Below are 22,631 nucleotides of genomic sequence, written 5' to 3' on the forward strand. Positions count from 1 at the left end.
TGCCAGTGCAGGAGACGTAATAGGTTCGATCCCTGGGTCGAGAAGATGCACCAAAGAAAGAAATGGCAACCCACTCCAGTATTCTTGCTGGGAAAATCCCACGGGCAGAGCCTGGAGGGCTACAGTCCCTAGGGTCACAAAAGAGTTGGACATGACTTAGCCACTAAACAACAACAATAAACCAGTCACAATCCACTTTCTAGCTGTGTGACCTGGGGCACGTTATTTGACATCTCTGAACTTTCCATTTCCTTATCTGTGCAATAGAAATGATAACTCTTCCCAGGGCAGTTGTGACAATTATAAAATGTATTCACATTGATGCTTTTGATTCACTGGGCTCTGAAATTGGCCAGCGGGGGGCATTAGCCCTGAACGTAAGTGTGGAAACCCACAGTTGATTCACCCAAAGTCCTATAGGCAAGGCCTCCAATCCATTTCTTCCTGCTTCCTGTAGAAGTAGGAAAGTGTAAGGGGCACAGAAGACAGGCTGGTGGGGGCATCACCTTGGGTGGCACAGAGGCTGATGGGAGGTTAGGAGAGAGGGCCAGGTGGAGTCAGGACTGTGAGTCGGGGCAGGTTCTCAGGCACAGAGCCCTAGCACACGGGTTGGTCCACTCCCTAAGCCCTTCCTCTTGTGCTGTGCTTAGTCACTCAGTCGTGTCCAGTTCTTTGTGATCCCATGGACTGTAGCCCGCCAGGCTCCTCTGTCCATGGGGACTCTCCAGGCAAGAATTCTGGAGTGGGTTGCCATGCCCTTCTCCAGGGAAGCCCTTCCTCTTACTTGTCCCTAACCTGAAGATGGGCTTGTGGATCCAATCAGCATTCAGGGGCAGTGAGTGGGTTTTCCATTTCTCTGATAGATAATTAGAAAAGCAGGAGGTGGCAGCTGGCCTGTGTATTATCTGCTCCTACTAACACTCTGGAGTGATGGGCAGATGCGATGAAGCAGGAGTGACTGAGCACATCCACAAACAACTTGCTCTCCACACACCCAACAGCCACTGGCCCAGGAAACTGCAATACATTCAAGACACGTGTCTGGAACAGAGAGAAAGTGAAAAGGAATTTCTGTGAGTGAGGTTCAGAACTCTTATGGATAAGCAGTGTGTGGGAAACCACATGTGTCCTTCAGGCAGAACCCCAGCCAGCCAGAAGAGGAGACTACTTAGTGATGAAGTCAGAGGTCGGAGCCTGGACAAAAAACTCCCCAGGACGCCCAAGTGAGGCGTGGAGAGTGGGTGGCTGAGAGCTCTCTGCTCCTTTCCTGAAAACCATCCACGAGGAAATTTCAGACTCATCGAACAAAGCACTTCATGATACAGTGACCACCAGTCTCTCTAACCTCACCAGGCACTCATGGTTTCCCAAAGGTACAAGGCAGTGTCAAGCCTTTGTAAGGGCACAGCAGCTCTGCCTGGACAGTCTCCTTTTTCTCCACTCTCACCTTAAAAATTCTGATCCCTGTCAGTTCTGCCAGAAACCTCTGCTGAAGATTTCATCTGATTCAGACATCACTCCTTTGGGTTCCCTTCACCTGCAATGGAATTTGTTAATTTCTCTCTCTCCATCACTAGAGACCAGACCACTTCTTATCTAATTTACATCCCGAGTCTAGCAGGAACCCTGATGTATAGCAAATACTCATATCCTACAAATAGCTATTGGATGGATGGAAGGTTGGGAGGCTGGTTAGATGGATAAAATGTTTTAACAAAGCTCACCTGTATGGAAGATTGGGGGGTGGGGGCGGGTGGTGGTGGTGGAAAAAGATGTGAAAAACCCCAGTGGGGTGACTGGTGCAGTATTCCAGAGGATGGCAGAGGCCAGAATGAAGAATGAAGAGGACTCAAGAGATTTTGCTAGAGGGACTCAACAGAACCTGATAAGCTCATGGAGAGGAAGGGTTGAGAGAGGTGGTGCAGAAAGGCTGATCCCTACTTCCAGATGGAGCAGAGTGTGATGCATTCAGGCAAAATAGGGACCCAGTGGTAACAATGCATATTGGGCATAGCGGTGGTAAACTGGGAAAGGAGATGGTGAGTCTGGTTTTATCAGCAAGGAAGAAGGCATATGGACTGGCAGAGCTCCAATAAATATTCTTCCCTGCCTCTGGTGGCCCCTTATGGACTTTCATTTGGTAGGCCTTGGTCAAAATGGCCCAAAGACAGGGTTTAGATGATTAGAGCAAAGAGAAGGCTCTTCTGATTCAGCACAACATCTTGGGGACCTTTCAATGAGCAGGGAGAGAGGGGCTCTTTCAATATGACTGCAGAGAAGAGCATGGCAGCCCTGAGTTCACTGCCCTCACAGCACTCCCAAGGGGGAGCATGTAGTCACCTCTGCCATGTGATGGATTCCATGCAAGGACATTCAACCAGTACAAGAACTCAGACTCTGGAGTCAGACAGACCTGAGTTCCAATGCTATCTACTAATTAGCCAAGCAGCCTTGGACAATTCTCTTCACCGCTCTTAGCCTCAGATTCCTCATCTATAAAAGAGGGTGACAATTCCCATTTTTGATTGTAAATGTCTATTTAAATAAGTCTACATATGCCTGGCCCTTTCTTCCCTTTGATCTTCTTTCCCTCTGGGAACCTCATTCATCATTAGAGCAATGGGAATAAAACTGCCACAAAGAAGCCCAGTAAGTATCTACTGGGCTTCCTTAGTGGCTTAGATGGTAAAGAATCCGCTTGCAACACAGGAGACCTGGGTTCGATCCCTGGATTGGGAAGATCCCTTGGAGAAGGGAAGGGCTACCCACTCCAATATTCTTGCCTAGAGAATTCCATGGACAGAGGAGCCTGGTGGAAGTGACTTTCACTTTTCAAGTACTTACTGGGCATGTGCTTTATGCTGGGCACCATGAAAGCTAGATCAGAGTCTAACAGAGGGTTGGGCCCTCTCTGGGCTTAGAGGAAATTGATGGCTACACACACGCCATTCCCTGTATAGGCATGTGCACCTCCTGCCCTGTGGACTCATCCTTCCTGGACAAGTGACCTCAGGCAATGCACTGCAAGCTCAGTTTCCTCACTTGTTCAAACAGGGCCTGTTAACCTCTGCACCAGGGCTGTCCCCAGGCTGTGATGAGATCACTTATGGGAAAGAGTGCTGGGGTGTCGGGCGGTGACTGCTCAGGAAAGTCAACATTTACTTTGTCCCCTTGGCAGCTTTCCTCGCCTCCTCACAGGCTCCTTTCTGCTTCCTCGTTTGAACGCTTAATGGGCTTCACCCTCTTAAGTGACACCTGCTGGAAATGTAATTGTGCACATAATTGCTACATGGGAAGGGAGGCAGTTCTATTTCCCACCTCTGGCTTTTCCTTGAGGAAAAGAAACAGTGAGCCCATGAGGCCTTTCCTACATTCTGAGCACGGGACCTCTGCCCTGGACTTCTTTCCTGGATGCAGGCCACCTGCCTGGATGGCTGGTCAGGCAAGAAGCAAGTATCTGCTGAACCATTCAGATTTCCAGACTACCCATGCCTGGAGCTCTCAAATCTCTGAGCAGCTGACAGAAGTGCTGGGAGCCTGTTAAATCTAAAGACGCTTGAAGGCCACCCTCAAAGTTCTGATTCCTAGGTCCAAGGTGGGGTCCAAGAGATTATACACTTTTTATATGCTCCCAGATGCTCTGGAACACCCTCAGTGGTGGTTCTCAGGTGGGCTGCACATAAGGGGGTCTTGGTAGTTTTAAAAACACCAATGCCCAGGCCCATCCCTGGCATGGGGGTCAGGGAAGCAATGGAGCCATATCCATGTCATCGCATGAAGGGGAGAAGCCTAAAAATTCTGCTAGAATTTCCCTGACAAATTCTAATGAATTTCACAAGCCAGAGTGGCCCTGCAGTACAGCAGAAATGAGAGACGTGGGGTTGGGACCTGGGAATGGGGCCCTGCTTGCCTCTCTAGTTATGGGGCCTATTACTGATTTTCTGTTACTTCTGGTAGTGTAATACCAATACCCCTCATGACAGCTATGTCTGTAGGGGTGGATGTGTGGGTGCTCAGTTGTTTCAGTCACTTCTGACTCTGTGACTCCATGGACTGTAGCCCATCAGGCTCCTCTGTCCATGGGATTCTCCAGGCAAGAATACTGGAGTGAGTTGCCATGCCCTCCTCCAGGGGATCTTCCTGACCCAGGGATCGAACCTGCATCTCTTATGTCTCCTGCATTGGTAGGTGGGTTCTTTATCACTAGTGCTAACTGGGAAGCCCCCTCTGTGGGGGTATTTGTTCCTAAATGAAATGGCCCCAGCGTTTCATACTTGTGAAGTTTCAATGCTGGGGTCTCCTCCCAGGTGACATCTCGTGTGGTGCTCTATCATTAACCTCATCCATGAGTTAGCCCTAGAAAAACTCTACAACAGGACCTGGCTCTCTGGGCTGCAGTTATCTGGCCCCATCTCAGCAGATTCCACAGACTGGCTCTCCCAACATCCTCATCCATCCCTACCCACTCCGCCCAGTGTGCTTTCTGTCCAGAGAGGCGAGACAGCTGGAAACATCACACAGACTCCCTTGCAGCGATGCCCAGGTTCTCCTGGATCACACAGGCAGTTGCTGGCATGGGAAGTGGTGGCTGGGCTCTGGTGAATCAGGGCTTCCCATAAGCATGGCAAAAGTGATAATGTATCTGGAAGCTGCAGTCTAGTTCCTCGAGTTTTGAGTCTCAGGGGGTGGGGATAAAGAAGACTCCAGTCCAATCGGCCTGTGCAGTGTTTTGGGTACTTCTCTGGTTCTATTGCATCCAAACCTGGGCCCCTGACATTCCTGGAAAGTTTGCAAGCCACCTAATATCCTGTTTGAAATCCTTTTCTGTTTGAAGTATCCAGAGTAGCTTCCCGTGTCTGAAATTAAGAATTTTGAGACAACATCTATCTGCCTTCAAACTGTAAGCTCCTTAAGAGCAGGGATTCTCCTGCATCTTTATCTCCCCTGGGGCCAAAACATACTCTGGGCCTTTAAGATCTCTATTGACTGTGGGACTGAACTCAGGAGGGGGTGGACAGACAAGCATCTCCTGAGGCCCCGCCCATGACTGCGAGGATGCTTTGTTGCTCTTCTGCTAATGCTTGGGAAATCAGATCACCTCCTTTATTAAGATTTGTGCAAAGGAGGAATAAACAAATAGGTTGTGATGTGGGTTGAGAGGATTTCTTATCAGAAAAGAGAAAAGACTTCGGCGCACAAATTGAAATGTGTTCTGTTGCCTCAGAGGCTTTTTTCCACTTCCTGCCTGGCTGGCTCTCTGCCGTGTTCCAAGTTGTAGAGGGACTTCCAGATAATCAAAGTTCTCTAACCATACATACTGTTAGTAACTCCTTTCAGACCCCTTCCTGTCCAGATGTACGAAGAGAATAGCAAAGGGAAATAAATCCAACACTTCCCTCGCTACACCCACTAAACCGCTAAATCTCAGCAGTTCTGAATCATCAAGCCTTGCGTTTCTCATTAACTGCCCCTCATATGCAGCATTTTCAATTAAGCCGGGAGCACTGCTATACTAATTATATTATGATATTAGTCCCTGCAGATTAATATGCAGCTAACAGTTTGGGAGTGCTGTCTGGATTGTGTTCCTCTATCTGCTTGAAAATAAACATTTCTTTGAAAGCTGTTCTTGACTTAGGGACTCAAGGGAGTGGGACCCCCAAAGGTGCTCTCAGATGAGTTCTCTGCAGAGAGAGCTCTAATTGCACCAGAATCTGATCCCATGGAGCTACCGGCAAAACATCACAGGACCCCCAGGGCAGAGGCACATTTATATTTTCTCCATATACCCCATAGCTCTGCACTCATAGTAGGTGCTCAGTTAACACTTTGTCATCAGACTAGCCATGAAATACTATCCTACTAAAAAAAAAAACAACACACAGAAACTCTGCAGTATGTCTTCTTTTTGTCAAAAATATGGCTCCGTTCCATGAAAAATACAACCAAGGGAGGGAAAGGAAGTCATATATGCCGCCGCACATTCTGAGCCAGACACTTTCAAAATGCAGCAGCTCATTAATCCTCCCAAGTACCCTGGGAGGCAGATGTTGTCATGCTCATTTCACAGATGCAAAAACTGAGGTTCAGGGAGGTCAGTCACAGAGTGTGGGACCGACTTAGGAGGCTGCAGAAACCCCGAGGCATTGAATCGACGTCCTGGGTTCTGTCCAGGCCCACTGGCCTCTGTTATTAACTCTGTCATTAACTCTAATATGATGCACTGATATGTACTACAAAATACACACCCCTGTGCTCCAGGATGGCAAAGGGAATAACAGTCATGTAATAATAATCATAATAATTACACTCAGGATTGACATTCACTCAGCACTCACTACACATGGGCTCTCTGCTGAGTGCTTTGCCTATTTCATGCTCACACTAGCTCTGTATGTTAGGCGTCGTTATCCTCCTCCCAGCAATGAAGAATCTGAAGCAAAGGGTGCTCGGTATAAAGATGGGGAGGCTCACACCCAGAGCTAAGATACCATACCATGTACTGACACCATGATGACAGTTTTAGGAGAGTGGTGGCACTACCCTCGTTTCACAATGACTCTTACTTTCACTGCTAGAAAGCAGCAATGGTATATCTGAGCGAACCCAAACAAGTTAGGGCCTGAGCATGTGATATGCAAATGGTAACACCAAAGGGTTGCTAAGGAACATCGGGGCTACAGGATATCAGAGAGGTGAGAAATTCTCATGGGATGCAGCGGTTGGGAAGGTTTCTGGAAGGTGATGGGCTTGAGGGGTGCAGAGACGAGGCCCCGAGGCAAGTCCTTCAGGGGGCAAGTATTGTGCACTGCTGCCTTGGTGGTAGAACGCAAGTTAACCTAGGGACACGGATATCTTACCATGAACCCATATCCCCCACAGTGGTGGGGCCTCCAAAAGCCACCGGGAAGCCTTAGTGGTGGATCCTGGATCTATCGCTTTTCAGCAGTGACTTTGGGTAAGTCATTTCAGAGCTCTCCAGGCCCGTTTCTTCCTTTGTAAAGGTGAGAACACCTGATTGTTGCAGTGATCTAATGATCCATGATATCATGCCATCGACGGTCAAAGGCTATACAAAGGAAGACACTAAAATCAAAGAAAACTGTGGTGGTGAAGTGCTCTGGAGTTGATGGCCTGAGTTCCAATCCTGGCCATTTAATATGTTATTTAATAGCATGACCTCAGGTAAGGCATTTTGTCTCTGTTTCTTCATCTTTTTGTTGGGTGAGGGGGAGTATGCCATGTGGCTTGCAGGATCTTAGTTTTCTGACCTGGGATCAAACCTGGGCCCCCCTGTAGTGGAATTGCAGAGTCCTAACCACTGCACCACCAGAGAATTCCCGGTGTTCTTCAGCTTTAAAATGGGGGCAATTATAGTATCTACCTCATAGGGTTGTTCTGAGGATTAAGTGGGCTGCTGCATGTGGAATTCAACATCATTCCTGGACACAGGAATCTGACTCATCTAATCAGAGTATTGGAAGTTCTACTACAGATATCCAAGAAGTAATAAGACTTGTGAATCTTCAGCTCTTCCGTGACATGGACTCGACCCTAACTTTGGCCAGGCAAGTTATAGGTCCATCCCTTAACTGAGAGAGTCTGAGCAAGGATGTGTGAAAGGCTGCTGATAACTACGGGTGGTAAATCAAATCCATTACAGACTAGCTCCTCCAAAAAGCTCACCTGGATCTTTCTGTCTTACCAGGACCACTTCCTTTGTTGAATTTCCATGGAAACTGAGATTCAGAGATTTTAACTCATCCATGAGTGTGCAACTAATAAATGGTAAACTAGGATTTAAACTCGGGACATTGGATCCCAAAGCTTGTCCATGCAAGCATGGGAATCATTTGAGCATTTGTGCCCTGATACTTGGAGGGGTTCAGCATGAAATCATCTTAACCGGGGGCCTTTTTAAAAACCATCATTTCATTAAAACTACTGTCAGTGTTCCTTTTGTATAGGATCTTTTTTTCTTTTTAAGTTTTTCTACTTTTTCTTGAGTCAGTTTGAGTAGCTTATGCCTTCCCAGGAAAACAGCTTGACTTACGGAGATTTGCAAGCTTGGTGGCTCAGAGGTTAAAGCGTTTGCCTGCAATGCGGGACACCTGGATTCGATCCCTGGGTCGGGAAGATCCTCTGGAGAAGGAAATGGCAACCCACTCCAGTACTCTTGCCTGGAGAATCCCATGTAGGGAGGAGCCTGATAGGCTACAGTTCATGGGGTCACAAAGAGTCGGACACGACTGAGTGACTTCACTTCACTTAGAGTACAATGGAGCACTGTATTGTTACCAATTTAAATCACATCATTGCTTTCTGTCATGTATTTAGTTCTCCTTTTTAATAAAAGATATTTTGCAGTGCTGTATCTATTTTGCAGCATACCAGAAGCACACACACACAGTTATTTTAAAATGCTGGCCACACAGAAAGCTGCCTGGCAGAATGTATCTTTGAGAGGGAACTCTTTTAGTGAGGGAAAAACCATAATAAGACTGTTTGGATCCAAAAAGGGAGGCCTTCTGGGTTTAAACAAAGCAGTGAATGAATCTGATCATGAACTGCTGCAGGAGGGGTTCTGGGGGAGACCCAAAGGGAACAGGACAGTGGGGGAGGGCCAAGCATCAAGGTGGCAAGCAGGGGAAGGCTGGCCAGGGAGACTCGGGATGACAAGGGAGGCTGCTTGGCTGCCATGCAGCCCGTGAGTTGGGGCCTGGACTATTTGCTTTTAACACGAAGAAGACTGGTCCCTTAAAACTGGAGGAGACCTCAGGTTGGAGACAAGGCTCACCCCTGAAATCATAGGACTTTCATCATCAGGTGGAAGGAAGAATGAAATTATAATTGAGTTTTTTTATATTTGATGATAATGCACAGGGTCCTGAAAGTGAAAGTCCTCAGTCGTGTCTGACTCTTTGCAACCCCATGGACTGTAGCCCACCAGGCTCTTCTGTCCATGGAATTCTCCAGGCAAGAATACTGGAGTGGGTCATTCCCTCCTCCAGGGGATCTTCCTGACCCAAGGATTGAACCCAGTGTTTACTGCATTGCAGGCAGATTCTTTACCATCTGAGCCACCAGGGAAGCCCAATTACTAAATGTTATATACCCTCTGTAGGGGGACAGACACATGAATGATACATGCAGACTTGAATGAGTGTGTGGTGGGGCAGGGGGATGTTGGTAGGGCTGAGGGCGAAACGTTCAACCACAAGCCTTCTAAGAATCCTTGTGGGCCCAGGCAGTTTAACATCAACACCCACTCAGTCCTCAGCTGGTTAAAACAAAATGGGACTTTCCTGGTGGTCCAGTGGTTAAGAATCTGCCTGCCAATAAAGGTGACATGGATTTGATTCCTGGCCAGGAAGATTCCACATGCCATGGGGCAACTAAGCCTGTGTGCCCAACTACTGAGCCTGCACCCAAGAATCCCTGCTTCACAACAAGAGAAGTTACTGCAATGCGACGCCCACATGCAGAAAACAGGCACAATTCCCTGCTTGCTGCAATTAGAGAAAGACTGTGCATAGCAATGAAGACCCAGTACAGCCAAAATTAATTAGTTAATTAAATTAAAAAAAAAAAAAACACAGATTTCAAAGCAGCCAATGAATGGTGGGACCCTGGAGTCATTTGTGAAAGACAGTAGGTGAAACCTGGCCTTATGAAATAATCCCCCACTGGCTCATCTGTGACCTGGGATTTGCAGAGCCCCATCACTGATCTAGCCCATGGGGCAGTCCTCCTGACTTTAATTTCTGAGCCTTGTATTTGGGCCCCATCTCAATTTAAATCAGTTAGAAGTCAATTTCACAGTGGTTGGTTTTATAAGATCCCCAAAAAATGATAAGCTAGAAATGGGCAATCGCTTCTTGGGGGAGCAGAGGTCTTCCTCAGATGCCTTATTTATTTATTTTGATTTGATTTTAATTTGGTCAATAATGTTTATGTAATGTTTTTCTTAGATCCTAACAGCAATATACGGGTAGGAGGGAAAAACAGCTGTCGTAGCCCCCACCAGATCTCAAACTAATGGTGATTTTTCCCTTCATCGGCCATGAGGCTTAAATAAATACAGTTCCCAAAGCTGACGAGCAATCATTTCCAAATGCAGAAAAAACCCAGAAAGGTGGAAAGAAAAGGTGGGGAAAAAAAAAAAAAACACCCACAGTCTCGTTACGCAGGAACAACCATGGTTAGTGGTTTGTGTGTGCGCTTTTCCATCCTGAGATTTTCCTCTAATTGTTTTACATGGCTGAGATCACACTGCGGGTGTGATTTTACACCCCGCTTCTTGCATCCACGGTACACCATAGCATTTCCGCATGTCATTAAAAGCTCTGTAAACATCATTTTTAACGGTTACAAAATATTCCATTCTATGAATGAACCGTCATTTACCTAACTAATTCCCCAAAGTGGAGCATTTACCGGTTTCCAATGTTTCACTCTTATAAGTAAAGCTGCAGGGAATACTCATGTGTATACATTTTTGTCTGCATTTCAGATTGTTTTCTTAGGACAGATTCCCAGAAGTAGAATTACTGGGTCAAAGAATACAGACTTTTTTTGCAGCTCTTGAATCTTACTGCCAGACTGATTTTCTGAGCGGCAGTCCCAATCTCCACGCACCCCCACACACACCCCCTGGCAGTGTGTGAGGGCCCCTCTGTGCATGCATGCAGGCAGCCCTGTCTGATGCACTTTTTAAACCCTACACCCTGGGAAGGGACACTGCCATCTGTCTGCAGCCCGGAGCCTGGGGAGGGCTTTAATTCCTCTGAATCCCCTCTGGTGGCCCCAGGAAGGGTCAGTGGGCTTCTATTTCCCTGTCCCCTCCCCTCGTGTCTGGCTTCAGGGCCTTTCATCTGGGGCACTGAGAGGCCTCTGTGAGCCTCTTGTTCCCAGCAAGGAGCCATGACTCAGTGGGAGGCAGGGAATGGGCAAAGGGGAGGTGCCTGTGATTCTGTGGTCATTTTTTTTAGCACTTCTCAGCAATTCATCAGACTCAAGGTGTCCTGTTTTTCTCCTTTTTTTTTTTTTTAAGTATCACCACTGTGTGTGTGAGAAGACTTTGCTGCCTAGGTCTAATTGGCTGTTCTCAAACCCTTCCTTGCACACTGTGTTTTGGGGTCTGTTTTGGAGAATCCTGGAGAAACCCTCTTTCTGATTTGTACTAGAGAGGTCACCAGTCATGCCCTGATTGGAGGGCACTGTTGAAGTTAAAGGGAAAAAAAAAATGAGGCACTTCAAACGGGAAACCACGTGAGCCTTTTCGCAAGCAGAATCAGAGAGCTCTAGCCAAACGCCATGGGGGGTATTTAATCACCAGAAAAACAGAAATACAAGGGGAGGGAGGGCTGCAGGAACAGAGTCCCTGGAATCCAGCGAGGGTGAGTGTCAGCGGGCTGTGTGCTCACAGGGAGAGAGAGGCAGGAAGAAAGGTTCTAAGTGACTCCTGGGGAAGCGGGGCTGTGGGAAGCTTTCTCATAAATGATGGCACAGCTAGCCGAGCTAAGCCTTCCATATTCACCCATCGGGACACGGAGGCTGGGAGGAGTCACGCATCGGGCCATAACCACACAGTTAGTAACAGGTCAGGACCAGCTGAGGTGGGACCCAGCAGTGCCCTACAGTGCTGTTTCTCAAACGTTCACATGGATGAGGTCCAGCTGCGGGTCTCTTGTTAAAAGGATGATTCTGATTCAGCGGGTTTGTGGAGGGGCCCAAGAGTCTGCATTTCCAGTAAGCTCCCAAGCGGTGGCTGCAGCACAGCCGGTGACTGCAGCCATGAAACTAAAAGACGCTTGCTCTTTGGAAGAAAACCTATGACAAACCTAGGCAGTGTATTAAAAAGCAGAGGTCCATATAGTCAAAGCTATGGTTTTTCCAGTAGTCATGTACGGATGCCAGAGTTGGACCATAAAGAAGGCTGGGTGCCGAAGAACTGATGCTTTCAAACTGTGCTGTTGGAGAAGATGGTTGAGAGTCCCTTGGACTGCAAGGGGATCAAATCAGTCAATCCTAAAGGAAATCAACCCTGAATATTCACTGGAAGGACTGACGCTGAAGCTGAAGCTCTAAAACTTTGACCACCTGATGTGAAGAACTGACTCATTGGAAAAGACCCTGATGCTGGGAAAAGTTGAGGGCAGGAGAAGAAGGGGGCAACAGAGGATGAGATGGTTGGATGGCATCACCAACTCAATGGACATGAATTTGAGCAAACTCTGGAAGATGATGATGGACAGGGAAGCCTGGCATGCTGCAGTCCATGGAGTCGCAAAGAATAGGACACGACTTATCGACTGAACAACAACGACCCAAGTGATGCTGATGCTGTCAGTCCAGGGACCACATTTGGAGCAGTAAGGCTGTACTGCTGTGGTCCCCAAACTTGAGTTAGCATCAGATCACCTAGAGAATTCCTTAAAATACAAATTGCTTGACCTCACCTCCAGAATCTGTGAGGCAGTAGGTCTGGAATGAGGTCTGAGAATCTAGTCCCAGGTGTGATGTTGCTGCTGCAGGTCTGGATACCACCCTCTGAGCATCCTGACTTACACTACAGTTCTATGTGGGGGGTGGGGGGTGGGGAGCAGTTCTCAGGCTGCTCAAATGCTGCTCTGGGGGCCTTTCTGTGTTCTGGAGAACCCCAGAGGCGCTAGTTCTTAGAAAGGTTTGGAAGTGGGACTGCAAAAAGGTGCTGCTTTTATTTTAAGACCCTCAACACTTGGCTGTGGCAAAGCGGGGGGACAGGAGGTGTGTGTGTGTGTGTGTGTGTGTATGAGTCTTGTGATTGGTATGATGAGTCTCTAAGGCTCTTATAATCTCCTTCCAGAACCAGGCAGTGAGAGGAAAAGCCACAGTGTTTCTGGAGCAGCTTAAAGACTCACCCATTAAAAAAGCTCCCTTTGCAGGATATCAGTTATATTATGTTGTTGAACAGAGGAGCTTCCTGCTTGTTGGGTCTTGGAGTTTAATAAAAAGTATATATTATGACTCAGTCCAAACTTGACAGAAGTCCTTGGGGAATCTGAAATGAATCATGTTAAGCTCCTGTTTTAAAACAGTCCTGTCTTTCACAAGCCTGTATCTGTAGCAGCCTCCTGGTGGGAGTGGGGGTGGGGTGTGGGGGCAGAGAGAGGGAAGACAGGGAAGGAGACTCAAGTGAGGGGTGAACTCTGTCCCAGGCCTTTCTTAATTAACCAGAGACTTCTGGGATGGAGGAAGGCAGAGCCCAGAGAGGCTGCCTGAGGAAAAAGCCTTCTTTAATGGTGGGCCTACTCACTAAGAATAGAGGTAGCTTGAGGAAGGAAGATCTTGGAGGTCACCTCCTCCAGACAGCCTTCCTTGATTTCTCCAGGCAAACGTGCTCTCAACTGCAAGGCCCTTTATCTTTGCCTCTGAGCACAGAAGACCAATTCCTTCTGTGTCATCCGTTTATGGCCATGCTCACTCTTCAGTGGCACTGAATCTTTTGTGTGGCAGAAGGTAGGTACATGTTTTCTCCAGAGCTTCCACTCTGCACAGGGCAGTCCAAGAGAGCGGCAGGAGCCCCGAGACCCTGCATGCCTGACTGGCTGACTCTGTGAAGATCCTCAGGCTCCATGTCTGTCTTCAGACACTGAAGGAGGAAACCGCTTACATAGAAGTGAGCTCAGGTTGTCCTAACAAAACCCAGACTAGGAAGCGGGTCAGTGGGCAGATGTCAACTGCTGTTAACTGTCACCAAATCTGTTCCTCCACGCTGCGTTCCGGCTGAGTGACCTCCATGGAGGTGGAAGGCGAGCCTGTGAACCCCGGCTCCACCTCATACAGGCTGGGAGACTCAGGTAAAAGCCATTCCCTCTCAGTGCCGCAGTTTCTTCACGCGAAAGTCGGAGATGATCACAGAACTGGCATCAAGATGATTGAGAAGGTTAAGTCAGATGACACCCGAGAAACATGAGCACACAGTCCAGAAAAAAAGAAGACAAAGGAAAGGGTCTAGTTATTAGAACAGGAGACCCATAATCTGAGAGAGAGAGACAGCAATGAAAGAAGTGAACATAATTTCAGACCCAAACCCACAGGTATGTGGCATGGAAAATGTATTCCTTCCTCCTGTGTTTTATAGAAAAGGAAGCCAGGGAAGGGGCAGGAGCTGCGGAGTGGCCCATACCTTTGTCTGGAAGCCCTGTTTGCCCTGAGGGCTCACGCTTTTTACAAAGGCACAAGGCCAAGCCTTCTGTCTTGCTGAGGATACAGATACAAGCTGCTATATTTAAAATGGGTATTCAACAAGGACCAACTGTATCGCACAGGGAACCCTGCTCAGTGTTATGTGGCAGCCTGGATGGGAGGGAGTTTGGGGGACGATGGATACACGGATATCGTATGGATGAGTCCCTTTGCTGTCCATCGGAAACTATTACAACACTGTTAATTGGCTGTACTCCAATACAAAATAAAAAGTTGAATAAAATAAAGAGAGAGAGAGAGAAAAAAAGCCTGAGATTACATGGCTCTTCTGCAGTTTGCAGTGACCTGGTGGAACTTAATCAAGCTTCTCTGAGGCCCAGATCCCTTCAAAGTGAGGTGCCATCCTTCTGACGCAGAATTAGGTGGACTACCAGTGCAAAGCCCCTAGTGAGGTGCTTGGCACACAGTAGGCATTTAATAAACACCTATTGACTCAGTCTTCACTGAATGACCTAGATGATTCAGAGGTTCGAGCAAGGGTCCTGCAAACCTCTCCTTTCCTGGGAATTTACACAGCTATGGGTATCTGAGCAAGCAAATCTCTCCCTTCGTGGCTAGAGACCACCATGTGAGCGAATTCCCACCAGGACCAGAGGCAGGTATCCTGCTGGCACTCAGGGTAAATGTATTGGAGATTCTTCCAGGAGTGTCTGCCATGCCTCAGAGAGAGCCTATTTTGGGAGTCTCAACTCTATGTGTAATTTCACCCTTAAAGCCATTTTGCACATCTTTCCAAGTATTCAAAAATAAAACTCCTGCCCAATAGAGGCTGTAAAAGGATTTTCAGTTTAAAAAAAAAAAACCTTCAAATACTATTTTTAAAAAACCACATACCCTTTCTCCCTTCCCCTCTTCCATCTTCACTAGAGACCTTTGAGTTATGGAGTGCACTTAACACCATTAATTGCCATGGAAACTAAAACATCTTCTGCTGAATATGGTCAACTTTTTCAGCAGAGGATTTGTTGCTGAGATTTTGAATAATGGGCTGTTTTTGTTCCTTTTGTGCGAAGACAAGGTTCCCCTCCTCCGCTCCATTCCTTTTGATGTGTTACTTCTCTAGGCCACATCTCTGTGAGAGCAGAAGCTGGTTACCATGTTTCCAGAAAGCTGAGAAAAAGGAAGAATGTCCTTGGAATTCCTGCTTTCCGAGGAATGCTACCTGCAGGATCCAGGTGTTCTCACCTGTCTTCCGCAATGATTTGTTCTTTGACAGTTTTATTCGGTATCATTAACAACAACACTAGCAGCATGCAGTGACAATTATTAATAGTCCTATTTGCTGGAGAGCTCATAAGGAGAATGATAGTTTTTATACAGTACATACTATCTTTAGGGATTAGTAAATGGGCTCTGTGTGTGCCTCATAGGGACTGTGTGGTTATTAAGATTACCCCCACTTTACAGATGAGGAAACCAAGGCACAAAGAGATTAATCCACCTGCCCACAGGCACAGAGCTAATGAACACTCTAAGCAAGATTTGGACATGGGTCCCTCTAACTCCAGGGCTTCCCAGGTGGCTCAGTGAGTAAGGAATCTGCCTGCAATGCAGGAGATAGGAGTTCGATCTCTGGGTCAGGAAGATGCCCCAGAGAAGGGAATGGCAACCCATTCCAGTATTTTTGCCTGGAGAATCCCATGGACAGACAGGAGCCTGGTGGGCTAAAGTTCATGGGGTCACAAAGAGGCAGACATGACTGAAGTGATTAAGCACCCACCCTCTAATTCCAAACCTAGTCCATGCATCTTCTACTATGCTTCTAGTCTACCTTAAAAAAAAAAAAATGACGGTATAACCCTCAGTCAGTAACTAAATTATTAATGAATTGATATTAAACTTCAATTTTATTTATTAAACTTCAATTTATGCCAGGCACAGTACTGGCTCCTATTCATTTGCCCAGTAAACTCAGCCATCTGCAACTCTTATAAGAAAAAAGAATTATACAGAAGTCTCTGAGCCACCCAAACATAACATTCACACACTACACGTATTCAAGAAATATTCCCCCAACTTCTTTACTTTCTGTATACATAATGTAACACAATAAAAATAAGCTGGTCATCTGACATTAGAAATCTGGGTTTGGATTCCAGGCCCATCACTCCCTAGCTATGGGGCGCTGGGATGATTTACCTAACTCTTTCAAGCTTGTTTCCAATATTTAAAACAGGAGTAATAGCTCAGAGGTAGTTTTGAAGATTAAATCAGAAAATGGATGTTGGGTGATTATTCCAGTAACTAACAGCTGCTGCTGCTGCTGAGTCGCTTCAGTCGTGTCCGACCCTGCGCGACCCCAGAAACGGCAGCCCACCAGGCTCCCCCGTCCCTGAGATTCTCCAGACAAGAACACCGGAGTGGGTTGCCATTTCCTTCTCCAATGCATGAAAGTGAAAAGTGAAAGTGAAGTCGCTCAGTCATGTCTGACGCTCAGCGACCACATGGACTGCAGCCCACCAGGCTCCTCCATCCATGGGACTTTCCAGGCAAGAGTACCGCAGTGTGGTGCCATTGCCTTCTCCCAACTAACACCTAGCAGGGGCTGAAAACCCAGTGATTATTAGCAGTGGCTGCAGCATTATTAATTCACTACAGAGATGCTTACTATGCACTGATGATTCCCAGCACCCTGTGCTCTGTACTAATTTTCATCTCAGAAAATACTCTGAAGGTCAGGTGTGAGACTCATGAGATAATCCATGCACAGGCCAAGCAGGGCACCAGGCACACAAACAGAGTTAGCAGTGTCCACTGAAGGCTCTTCTCTGGTGACGGGGCCACTGTTTGTGTTGGAGCTAAGGACACATGGTAGGAAGTGGCAGAGCTAGAACTGAACACACATCTGGTGGCTTCCAATCCTGCACCTGGGAGTAATTAGATTGGCGATATTTGCCCCAATGGGAAATAAATTCCCACACATTCCCAAGTCACTGAGGCCAACTCAGCTGTCCTGCACTCCCTTTTTGCATCTTTCCAAAGTCCTACCGCGACTTTTGCTCTTCTCATTAAGCGTGTCTGGTTTCCGGGCACTAAAGAAAGGAGTGGTCCTGGGGAAATATTGCCTTCTATCAATTCAACATTAGACATAATTCAATTTCTTAATGACATTTCTGGTCATCATGCCATGCTTCTAATTGAAAATGAATAATTGAAACTCTAATTATTACAAGAGTCAATAGAAGGCAACTCTAGACAGCAACGTGCTAGGCAAAAGCTTTAATTCTCATTCACTTTTAAATTCAGTATGTGTCTGATTATTCAATTACTTAGTGAACATGCATTTTGGGGACTATATTCTAGGAAGAAGTTTAAAAATAAAAGGACCCAGAATTTTTTTTTTTTTTTTTGGATAAGCTCTAAGTGTTGGACTTCTGGTTCTGGCAATTTGGTAGACTGAATTTACAGAGAGAATTCAGTACCAAAACAAAGGCCACACAGAAATGCAGAACAAAATAAAATGAAAAATAATTGAGTAAGAAACTTTTAACCAGAGCATTGAGTGAAAGAACTGAAGTTGGGATGGCCCAGAAGTTTATAAGACATAAGCATGAACCTTAAGAGCTAGGAGCTGGGGTTTGAACATCCATGTGGGGGAAAGAAGATGTGAACCCAGGCACACATGAGGCAGGGAGTTAGAAAACAGAGCCTGAAACCCCTGTGAAATGTCAGGACCCTGCAAGAATCTCCTACATCCACACATGAGACTTCTGCCCATTAAGTTATGGAGAAGGCCAAGAAGCTCATTTTTACTCAGGTCTTTGGATAGAAAAAGAAAAAAAAAATACCCCAGGATAAACAAAACTCCAATCTGTGGCACATGCAAGTAAGAAATCTAAATTTGAGCCACCTATGGGTTATGAGAATCCTAAACCAAGAAATTAATGTAAAAACTGGCCCAGAGCCAATGAGATCTCTGTAGTGCCTGGTTAAATCCAGCACAAAATAGCTCTATCAGCCTTGTAAGGACTCTTCCATAACCTTGAATGCAAGAAAATCCCACTGGAAAAAATAAAACAAAACTAGAACAAAAACCACATAACCTGATGATGCGTTCACCAAAAAAGTCACAAATCACCCAAGACAACATTCTACCAGCAGGTGCAACGATGAGGCTTACCACCCTTGAAATACTAAAATAGTCTGAGTGATCACAGACTAGGAAGATAAAGGAAGGGATAAAAATCATATTAAAAGGACAAGACACTATGAAGGCAGGTTTGAAGAAGAAATAAATAAAACTTGAAAAATGAAAAAAAAAACAGTCATTAAAATTAAAATTCACAGAGTGAATAAAATGACAGATTAAGTATAGCTCAAGAGAGATACAGTGACTCAAAGATGGGCTTGTGGAAATTTCCCACATTGTAGAGCAGGGAGATAGATGGAAAACACGAGAGATCTGTTAAAACAAAGGAGAGAATCAGAAGATCCAACACACATTTAATGGAAGTTTCAAAAGGGATGAATGGGGGAAGGGAAGTATTTGAAGTGATAAGAGAGGAGAATGTTTGAAAATGATGAATGATATGAAACAATAGCCCAGTTAAGGCAAATAAAAAATTATAAAGGCTCTTAAGTGTTGGTTTCTTTGAGTTTGCTCAAAAGGATCCATCTTTGGCCAGCTAAAGAATTAAGAAATAAGAAGATTAAAAGCATTAAAACCATGGATTTAAAAGCAGCACAAGACTAGGACATCATCCCTGGGAAAAATGGTGCTCAAACAAGCAATTCTGTTCTCCACCATACCAGGCAGAAAACCAGGGCAACTACTGTGTACCAACCAGGTACTCTACAGAGTGGAAGTCTGTATTATTGGTCCTCATTCTTCACCCCTCACTTCATGCCCTTGGCCTTGAACTTTTCAGCACTTTCCATTAATGGCAGAGGGAAAAAAATATGCCCTAGCTACTCTGTGAGTTCAAGGGAGATCAGAGACTCACACAGCAAATGTGGATCCAATCTACAGATTGGAGTCAAACTCCTTGAGCCCAGTTTAGTTCAGCTAGTACCCAGTTGAGCCCTAGCTACAACAGCGGGAAAGGAATAAATTATCGTTTTAAGCCCCTGAATTTTCCAGTGGCTTGTCCATGAAACACGACTGTGGAAACAGTTGCCCAATGCATATATGATCTCAAAAAACTTCAGAACTCTGGTGTAGGCATTATTGCCCCTATTTTACATTAAATCATATCCAACACGACCCCAAGGACTGGTGTAGCATGCCAGGCTTCCCTGTCTTTCACTATCTCTCGGAGTTTGCTCAAACTCACGTCCATTGAGTCAGTGATGTCATCCAACCATCTGATCCTCTGTTGCCCTCTTCTCCTCCTGCCTTCATTCTTTCCCAGCATCAGAATCTTTTCTAGTGAGCCAGCTCTTCACACCATGTGGCCAAAGTATTGGAGCTTCAGTTTCAGCATCAGTCCTTCCAATGAATATTTAGGGTTGATTTCCTTTAGGATTGACTGGTTTGATCTCCTTGCAGTCCAAAGGACTCTCAAGAGTATTCTCCAGCACCACAGATCAAAAGCATCAATTCTTCAGTGGTCCAGCTCTCACATCCATACATGACTATGGGAAAAACCATAGTTTTGACTATATGGACCTTTGTTGGCAAAGTGATATCTCTGCTTTGTAATACGCTGTCTAGGTTTGTCATAGCTTTCCTCCCAGTGAGCAAGTGTCTTAATTTCATGGCTGCAGTCACTGTCTGCAGTGATTTTGGAGCCCAAGAAAATAAAATCTGCCACTGTTCCCATTTTTTAACTCACCTATTTTACACTTACTCTTGCGAGTCCCTTGGACTGCAAGGAGATCAAACCAGTCAATTCTAAAGGAAATTAGTCCTAAATATTCATTGGAAGGACTGATGCTAAAGCTTCAGTACTTTGGCCACCTGATACAAAGAGCCAACTCATTGGAAAAGACTCTGATGCTGAGAAAGATTGAAGGTAGGAGGAGAAGGGGATGACAGAGGATGAGATGGTTGGATGGCTCTCCCAGCAAGCTCTGGGAGATGGTGAAGGACCAGGAGCCTGATATGCTGCAGTCCATGCGGTTGCAAAGAGTCAAACATGACTGAGCAACTGAATAACAATTCTATTTAAGGAAACTCAAAGGTTCCAAGAATCAAGAAGTAATGCAACATGCCCTGGGCCACACAAGAGCAGGTTTAAGATCTAAGGCTTATTTTGTCTGTACAGCCCAATCTTTAAGCTTCTAATTGAACTGCTTTGTAACTGACATTTGGTTGAATGAATGAAGGAACAGATGAATACCATTCCATCTACTTGGGCCAAAACCATCAACTGCATTCACGTGTATTTTTATACACTCAGGGCCTGATCACCTTAAGGCCAGAACAAACTCACCAACGTACCCAAAGAGGCTCATTTTCCTTTTAGAAGGTGTCTGCTGCACAAAGAGCTTGCCCAGGAAATGAATCCCCTTCATGCCAAGGGGGAAAAAAAAACCACTGGAGTGGAAGATAATCACAGCCTGTCAGGCTTCCTGGTGAGCTGATGGTCTTCATGGTCCAGCAGATGGTGTCAAGGATGTGACCTGTGGAGGTTCACAGCAGACAGCTGACAGAGGCCTCATCTAAATGGATGACACAGAGGCCCACAGCTGATCCGTGTCTTAGAGCGTGCTACTTGGCAGCTGCGGAAGCACGGTCTGACCGGAATAGCTCCCCTTCTGAACTGCTGGGGTGGTAAATAATTAACTGCCTTGTTCTACTTGGGGTGGGAAAAGGCGGACCCTTCTGAGGGGTGACAGAGGGTCCCTGTTGAAGTAGCAGAGGATAAATGTGTTTAGACCCTCATCCCTCCCTGAGATTCCGCCGTCTCCATATAAACGAAAATAGAATTGATGATAGCATTTAAAAACTTGAGATTTGGATCCTGCTTTTGATTTCACAAAATAGTTTAAAATTTATTTCTGGTTCAGTAGGGAACAAAAAAATTAGACAAAAGATAGGAACAATCTATTCAGAGAAGCACAAATAAACAGCTAATAAACATATGAAAAGATGTTTGGCCTCACTAATAATTAAAGAACTGCAGATCAAAACAATAATGAAATGCCATTTTTTTCCCCCATCAGGCTGACAAAATTGGAAAAGCTTGATAATTCTGAGTGTCTACCCCCAGGGAAGGAGTGGTCTCATATGCTATTGATGGAACATTTTGTGGGATGTCTTGGCAACATTTATCAAAATTTAACTATATAATTTTTAGCCCAGGAAAAATGAGAATTTACTCTCTAGTTATACCCACCTCCCCAAATGGGTCAAGATGGGCATATAAGGGATTCACTAAGAAGTTATCCGTAACAGCAAAAATCTAGAAATACTTAAGTGTCTATGGACAGAGGATAAGGTTAACAATCTCAAGTACACTGACATGATGGATGAATACACAGCAGTGAATGAGAGTGAGTTCTGTAGGGTTGAAAGTGAAACATCTAGACATATTAAGGGAAAAACGCAAGGTGTAAAATAATACGTAAAGGGACTTCTTTGGTATAAATAAAACTTGGGTCTTTTTTCCTCCAAAAAGAAAAAGAAAGTATTTTTCAGCAGGCACCTTTGTAGAGAGACAACTAGGACCCTAAGATGAGTTATATGCTTCATTTCATCTTTCTGCACACTGTACTTTCTTTCCATGGAGGTCTTTTTTTTTTTAAGTTAACAGGAGTTATCCAGGCAGTGAGATTAAAGGCCTTTCTGTTTATTTGTTTTTGTTTTTCTCACCCTCACACACATTAAAAATCTAATACATGTTGCAATTTATTATAAAATGATGTGTTAATCTGACCGTACTCAAGCGCCAGGCAGGTGGGGGTGAAGGAAGTGAGGAGCTGAGGCTGGGAGTCACCCATGTGCGTGGACGTGGCCTCGTGTACAGGGAAGGACCCGCAGGGGAGACTGAATCCTCTGAAGGGGTTTCTTTAGAAGGCCTGGGTTGCTCTCTCTGGGGAAAATCACCAACTGGGGCTTCGGAGATGGAAAGGAGCTGGTGGTTGGCAGAGATAGATAGCTGCTTCCATATGCAACCTGGAAAGCCAGGAAGGGGACAGAAGAAAGTCTCACCATACTGCAAGGGCCCAGCTTGCCTTTCAGGCAACAGGGAGGGGAGGCGTCCCAGGAGGGCCATGGGCAGAGTCCAGGAGGGGAACTCCTGGGTTGAGGAGCATGGGTAGTAGCCCCATAAATGACTGGTAAGTTCTGGAGGCCCCTGGGGAGGGGGTGGGCATGGTGCAAATCTTCCCACGGTTAGTTAGACGGGTGAGGGAGAAAAATAAAGGTGCTTGCTATTAATTCTCTCTCAAGTGTCCACGTTTATTTCCCCCCAGACTCTGAGAAGCACAGACAGCCC

The 22,631-nt window shown here is 45.9% G+C and overlaps 1 long non-coding RNA gene across 3 annotated transcripts in view; it reads right to left on the bottom strand.

Annotated features, from left to right (window-relative positions):
* LOC129652636 (uncharacterized) overlaps positions 1–22,631 on the bottom strand; it is a 343,372-nt gene that overhangs the window by 94,388 nt on the left and 226,353 nt on the right. Inside the window, exon 3 of one of the 3 annotated variants that reach the window (XR_008714634.1) lies at positions 21,160–22,309. The exons of the other annotated variants lie outside the window; for them this stretch is intronic. This is a non-coding gene — a long non-coding RNA (uncharacterized LOC129652636). Of the gene's footprint in view, positions 1–21,159; positions 22,310–22,631 lie in introns of those variants that run through there. 3 annotated transcript variants of the gene reach the window in all.

This window comes from Bubalus kerabau, chromosome 5 (assembly GCF_029407905.1).
Source record: "Bubalus kerabau isolate K-KA32 ecotype Philippines breed swamp buffalo chromosome 5, PCC_UOA_SB_1v2, whole genome shotgun sequence".
Classification (NCBI taxonomy): domain Eukaryota; kingdom Metazoa; phylum Chordata; class Mammalia; order Artiodactyla; family Bovidae; genus Bubalus; species Bubalus kerabau.